This window comes from Rosa rugosa, chromosome 1, assembly GCF_958449725.1.
Source record: "Rosa rugosa chromosome 1, drRosRugo1.1, whole genome shotgun sequence".
Taxonomy (NCBI): Eukaryota; Viridiplantae; Streptophyta; class Magnoliopsida; order Rosales; family Rosaceae; genus Rosa; species Rosa rugosa.
In genome coordinates this window covers 27,594,598-27,600,665 of record NC_084820.1, presented here as the reverse complement: position 1 = coordinate 27,600,665, position 6,068 = coordinate 27,594,598, and the positions used below count along the sequence as shown (strand labels likewise).

At 40.7% G+C, this 6,068-nt stretch overlaps 1 long non-coding RNA gene across 1 annotated transcript; it reads left to right on the top strand.

Moving 5' to 3' along the window:
• Positions 1 to 1,973: 1,973 nt before the first annotated feature.
• On the top strand, positions 1,974 to 5,087 carry LOC133729423 (uncharacterized). Its single transcript, XR_009856373.1, has 3 exons — positions 1,974 to 2,099; positions 2,223 to 3,393; positions 4,995 to 5,087. It is a non-coding gene; the product is annotated as an uncharacterized LOC133729423 (long non-coding RNA).
• The last annotated feature ends 981 nt before the right edge of the window (positions 5,088 to 6,068 follow it).

Genomic DNA, 6,068 nt, shown 5'->3' with positions numbered 1-6,068 from the left:
CCTCCCGTTATCACTTTTACATTAACAAGCCAAGTTCAAGCAGGGGTCCGAAGATTGGACTGCTAGCTGGGGTACCCTTCCATCAAAATGCTTATGAAAAGCTTATGGGATTCTCTCCCATCATTAGTCCATGAGCTAAAAAGAGAAGAACATCTTGTGCTAGTAGTTTGCAGTATTCATCATGGCCACCATGCTTGTGCAACCACCAATCCCAGCTTTCCATGCTAACATTCCTCCAATGCTCAGAACCACAAACATGGTGATAACTCACACTTCACCCTCAACCACTCATCAAAAGACTCAAAGCTCAAGATTTGGTGAGTGCCCACCTGGGTTTAGGCCCATTTACAGAGTCAAAGTTGCAGAACAGACCTCTGGCCTAGTTGGGGATGAGACACCCACCCAGATTAAAACTGAGCTTCACCAGGGGGACTCCAATGTATGTGTTCATATTCATTTCCATTCATGCTTAGTCCAACATCCATTCCTTTTCTTTATTTGATGAAGAATTTGAAATTGAAACTGACATGATAAACACATTAACATTCAGAAGTTCTAATTGCATAATACATTTTACATACAAGAATTGTCTTCATCTGCTGCTATTTATCTACTTTTTATTTAACTCGAGTATATTAAGTAAATAACAGGTTTATACAATCTTGGTATAAGCTTCGAGAGAGGCAGCTATATTGATTCTGATACATCAGCAGAATTCTTAAGTTTGACCATGGAACTCACTTTAGTTTGATTCATTTATTGAGTATGCCACTAATTGTACCTCAAGCTATTAATAAAGGGATATTTGGAGTCCCATCTGCAAAGAAATCTGAGATTGAAGGTTTGGTCCAACAGTTGGTGTTAGGGAAATTAATCCCCCCACCACTCAAGTACTAGAAGTAGAGATAGAAAAAATAAATAATCAAGCCAAGAAGACAACAAGATTTAACGCGGTTTGGCCAATATCCTTGCATACATCCTCGGAGAGTTTCACCTTCACTAATGAGAGAATTACACAAGTACAAGATTACACTGCTCAAGTTTATGCCCAACCCGATTAAGTCCTTGTATCCAAAAGGATACCCCTTGCACACCCTCTCTCAACCTAGAAGATTACTCTACCCCAAGAGCTATTCACACTTTTGAACACAACTCACTTAATTTGCTTCTATACACGAAGACCCTTAGAGTTGTTCTTGACCTCTCCTTGCTTGCCTCCACACAAACTTCATCTATATGTACTATTGATAGAAGTCTCTAGAGTCACTTCATCAATGCTCATACATGAATCAACCGCCTATCTTCCACATTAACTCCCTAGGAAGAGTAAACTTTTAATTAATACATGTATTTATCCATGCATTTATTCCCAATGCATGCACTTGACCATGCATTTATACCCAATGCATGCACTTGACCATGCATCAATTTTTCATGCATAAGTTGTCACCTAGCTTGAATGCACAAACCATTAATACCATGCAAAATATCTCCACTAAGGAGGAATCGGCACCAAACCCAACAGCTGGAGTCTCAGAATCCAACTCTAGATCCTATTGTGAATTTAGAAAAGGTATATTCCATCTTTGATCTTCAAGTTGTCTTGTGACTGTTAGTTATGAGCTTTATTCAGGAAAGTTTGATACGTTTTCTATAATTGGAAAATGGGTGGATGCTGGAAACTTGTGTATAGCACAATTACAATTTTAGGCTCAAGAAGAACAAAGCTAGGATCGACTTCATCTCATTGGGAGATTTCTACCAGAATATTGATATTGCTAAGGTAGAATGATCTCTGATCAAATGTTGAAAACTTTGTTAAATAATTAAGCCTTTGGATATCAAATTTGTATACTACAAATTCTCTCCTCTAAAGCTTCAACCGCCTTATAGTGATTCCCTTATGAATAGTGCAATGACGAATTTGCCCTTGCTTGTTGTGCTGTCTCTTTCTGGCCATGTTGTTCTGTTTCCACGAAGAGAGAGGGAAAGCGAGAGAGGTAGAGTACCGTTTTGATCAGAGAGAGGGTGAGGAGTTTGCATGACTGGAGATTTGAGCTTTTTTGGCGCAGGGATTTTGGTCGTCGGTTGCTGACGAGGTTGGGTTCTGATCAGACAGCAAAGATAATTAGTTCTGGAGTGGATTCAGATTTTGTTTTGTCTTCATTGGCTTTGGAGAGTTTCAATTTATCTGATTTCTGTTTATTATGGTTGTCTTGCAGTTGGCTACTATTTGGTTGGAGTGCAAGGATTCCTTAGCAGATAATTTTGTATCGTCAATAATGTTTGTGTTGATTCATTGGTTTGATTGCTGTCGGAAGTAATTCTCTCTGATGTTCTTAATCTGCTGAAAAGAAAGAGTAGGATTATTCGGGATTCAATCTTTTTAGGGTTATTTGGTTGGGAAAAAAGAAAGAAACAAAGTAGGATCAATATTGGGGAACCTCTCCTTCTGGAAAAACAGGTCCAATGGTGGCTGGAATTTGGGATCAAAGCTTAAACTATTAAATTAAAGTGATTTGATTGATCAATCAGTCCATTCTCTACTTGATCGAAGTCTTGGTTTTGCAGATTTTTTATTTCTGTTTCTTTCAGTAACTTTTTTTTTTGTTGGTGTTTATTATTGCATGAGTCTTTGTTGTATGGGTCTTTCTCCTTTTGATTCTTTGTGAGGTGGTTTCCTCTGTTTATTTGGTTTGTGATTGATTTTCAGGCATAAATACGAGAAGCCAATTTCTGATCAGGTAAGTTGAGGATTATCGTAATCATTATTTTGATATTTACGCTATCTCACCACATGCACACACAATAGGGTTTAGTTTAGGGTAAAGTAAACAGAAAGTGTAATTACTAATTTGAATGTTGGTTTCTGCTTTATTCATTGTTTATTTTAGTGGTCAATAACAATCAGTTAGGAACATTTGGTTTTCTTATGAATCTTGATGTTGGATATGAACACAAAGAAATAAGCATGAAAAGCTACGTTTGGGAATTAGATCCATTTCAATTATCAAACACTGCCTCTCCATGACTTAATAAACAATTATATATACAGGCAATTATAAAAAGATCTGCGAAGTCCAGAAAACTGTAGTCGATGTGTTGTAATTTTTCTTTTAGTTCTTGCTAATAGTTTTTTCCAAGTGCTATGTAAGTTAATTGCCTTCAAATTGAACTGCAATCTAATCATGGATGCTGCTGAAAATCAATTTCTTACATCAACCTTGAATTTTACTTACCATATGTTGTGATTTGTGTTTTTTGCTTGGTTTTCTGTCATTTCCTTACTCAGAGTTGTTTGATGTTTGGGATTTGTAGGGTCGCAGGTGGTAATGACTTGGTTTGGTTGAATGCACTGAACATGTAAATTTCGAAATATGGCATCTTGTATACGTAAGTAAGTTTTTACTCTGTGTTTGATGTTAGTGTTTTGGAAACCAGGAATGAACTAACACTTCACGTCCAATGCTAATAGCTTACTATTAGCCCCTTAGTGCCGCGGGACGCCTTGGCATGGCATGAGCCTTGTGCCATGACGAGGCGAGGCACGCACATGCTAGCTGGGAGCATGTGCAAGTAAGAATGCAAGGCATATCAGTGAGCAAGGAGGAAGGACAAGCATTGCCAATGGCCTCGCTAAGCACTGACAATGGGTCAGCAGGCAAGGAGGAGAAGGGCAGCCTCGCTATGACACTTGCTAGGCACTGATGGCATATCAGTGGGCTAGGGCAGGCAAGGTTATGGCCTCGCTAGCACTGATGGCAAACACGAGGGCAAGTGACAAGCAAGCATAGGCAGCAAGCAAGCAAGTGGTGGGCTGCTGGGCGTCATGGGCCAGGTCAGGCCAACCTCGGCCAAGCCTAGCAGTCCCCAGCCTCGTAGCTGGCAGCAAGGTGTAGGCATGTGAGTCGCGACACATGGCCTGCAGGGCAGCACACATGCACCTCCTACAAGCAAGGGATGCTTGACACTTGACATGGGAAGTTACCTAGCAGTTGCGAGCAGTTACCATGCGGTTACCAAGTGGTTACTTATGTAAGGAAGTTGGCTGCGCAAGGATAATGTCAAGCGGTTGGAGGAAGTTGCAGGGAGTTGCAAGGATTGCTTGGCAAGCATGCACGCTGCCACATGACCCTAGGGCGGTTGGGGGTGTCAACCGCCATGCACATTGTTGTGCAATATAAAACCTAACCCATGGGGATGTCATGGGGTTAGTTAGAGAGTCTATGTTGTTGGCACATAGAACAAGTGGTGATACTAAGAGCAAGTACCCACGTAGTGAGTCGCTAGGCAGATTGGGTGTGTTGGATCACTAAGGCTGAAAGCACTCGTGATAGTTGCTAGGCAGATTGGGCATGTGGGATTGCCAAGGCTGAAAGCACTATTGTACTCTTGTAATCCTTTAGTGGAGTTAAAGGTTGGGAAGAGGGCTTCCCGTAAACACTTGTGTCTTGGTTGTGTGTGTGTATGCTTGTATACTCGTTGCTATTTACTTGATAGTTCCGCTGCGTACTCAAGCAAGCGAGTGAGAGTGGTAGGCTGGTCGAGTAGAGAGGGCTGCTTGGCGCCATCACAAGGGAAAAAGTTTAGGATAAAACTACACCCCTGTGACACTTACCGTAGTTCAGTTGATGTAGCTGGATAGCGTTTTTCCTCCTTGATGAGAAGGCAATCATTGCCATCTATTTGTGTTCTTCTATTGATCTATTTGTGTTCTTCTATTGAATTTATCCCATAATAGTGACCTATCTCAATTTGAAACTTTCCAACTGCCTTTTACCGCTTTTGCACCTTCAGTTTGTAGTCTTTTCAATGTACAGAATACATGTTGAGATATACTGTTTCAATTGTGTATATATACTATTTCCAGCGTTTTCATAGTAGTCTCATATTCTGCCTCTTATTTGATTGTGTCTTCTATTTTATTCTTATTCTGCCTATTAATCTTATTTGATTGTATATATGTATATAATATTTTCAGTGTTTTAATCTAGAATTTCCAGATTTGCATTTGGAATCGAGCAAAGGGAGCTAATTGTAGTTTGAAAAATTGGGATGCAGAAAGGTCAGAGAAGAAACTGAAGGTAAGTATTTTAATTTTACTTGCAAATTAACCTATTATATATAGGGGTCGTGACCACTTACCCAATTTCAGCTTCAAAATTGCCCACTTACTCCAGTAAGAGATTATTGTGCCCATTTACCCATTTAAAAATAAAAAGACTATTTTAGACAAATTTTCATTATAAAATTAAAAGCATGCCATTCTCTCTCTCTCTCCCCTCTTTCAATTTCAAGCTCTCTCTCTCTCTCTCTCTCTCTCTCTCTCTCTCTCCTATGCTTCCCGAGACCGTCGTCGGAGGCCTGCATACTAGCCACCAGCACTGGTTCTCCTTCTCCATCTCCAGATCATCTTGCCTCGCCTCTCCGCCTTCCTCGGAGACCTTAACTTCCGGCAACGGAGCCACCCGGGCCGGGTACGACATCGGGCTTATGGAAGGGCCGTACTTTAGGAACCGAGCGTGTTCTCTGGTCTACGGCGAGTCGGGAGAGCCGTGAGGAGGCGCGTGCGACAGTGGCGGCGGTTGTGTTTGTGCTGATGATTGCTGAGCCGGGTCCGGGTCGGGTGAGGACTGAGGAGGAGTGTTGTTCGGGTTTGGGAGCGTAGGAGACGGGTTCGATCGGAGAAGGCTGGGATTTCAGGTTGGATTTCCGGCGGGTGCCCAAAGCAAATTCTGGGTGTCCAATTATGGGTTTTGTAGTGTGAAATAAGATCTTGGAGGCTCTGGCATGTTTTACTGTGAGGTTGTTGCAGAATTTTTTTTTTTTTTGGGATGTGAATAGCTACAGATATTTCACTTCTTCATCATGTGTATAGTTCCTATAATCTACAGATTTTTTTTTTCTGTTCTTTTCTTTTGATCTTTTCTTAAAACAAGTAACTTGATCATGCACTTATAACATTTTTAATCTGAAAGTGAGAGAGCCAGAGAATAAGACTTGTCACTCACTGAGAAAAAAGACATTTTCCTTTTTTTTTATTATAATTTGGTTGGCAATAATAAGAT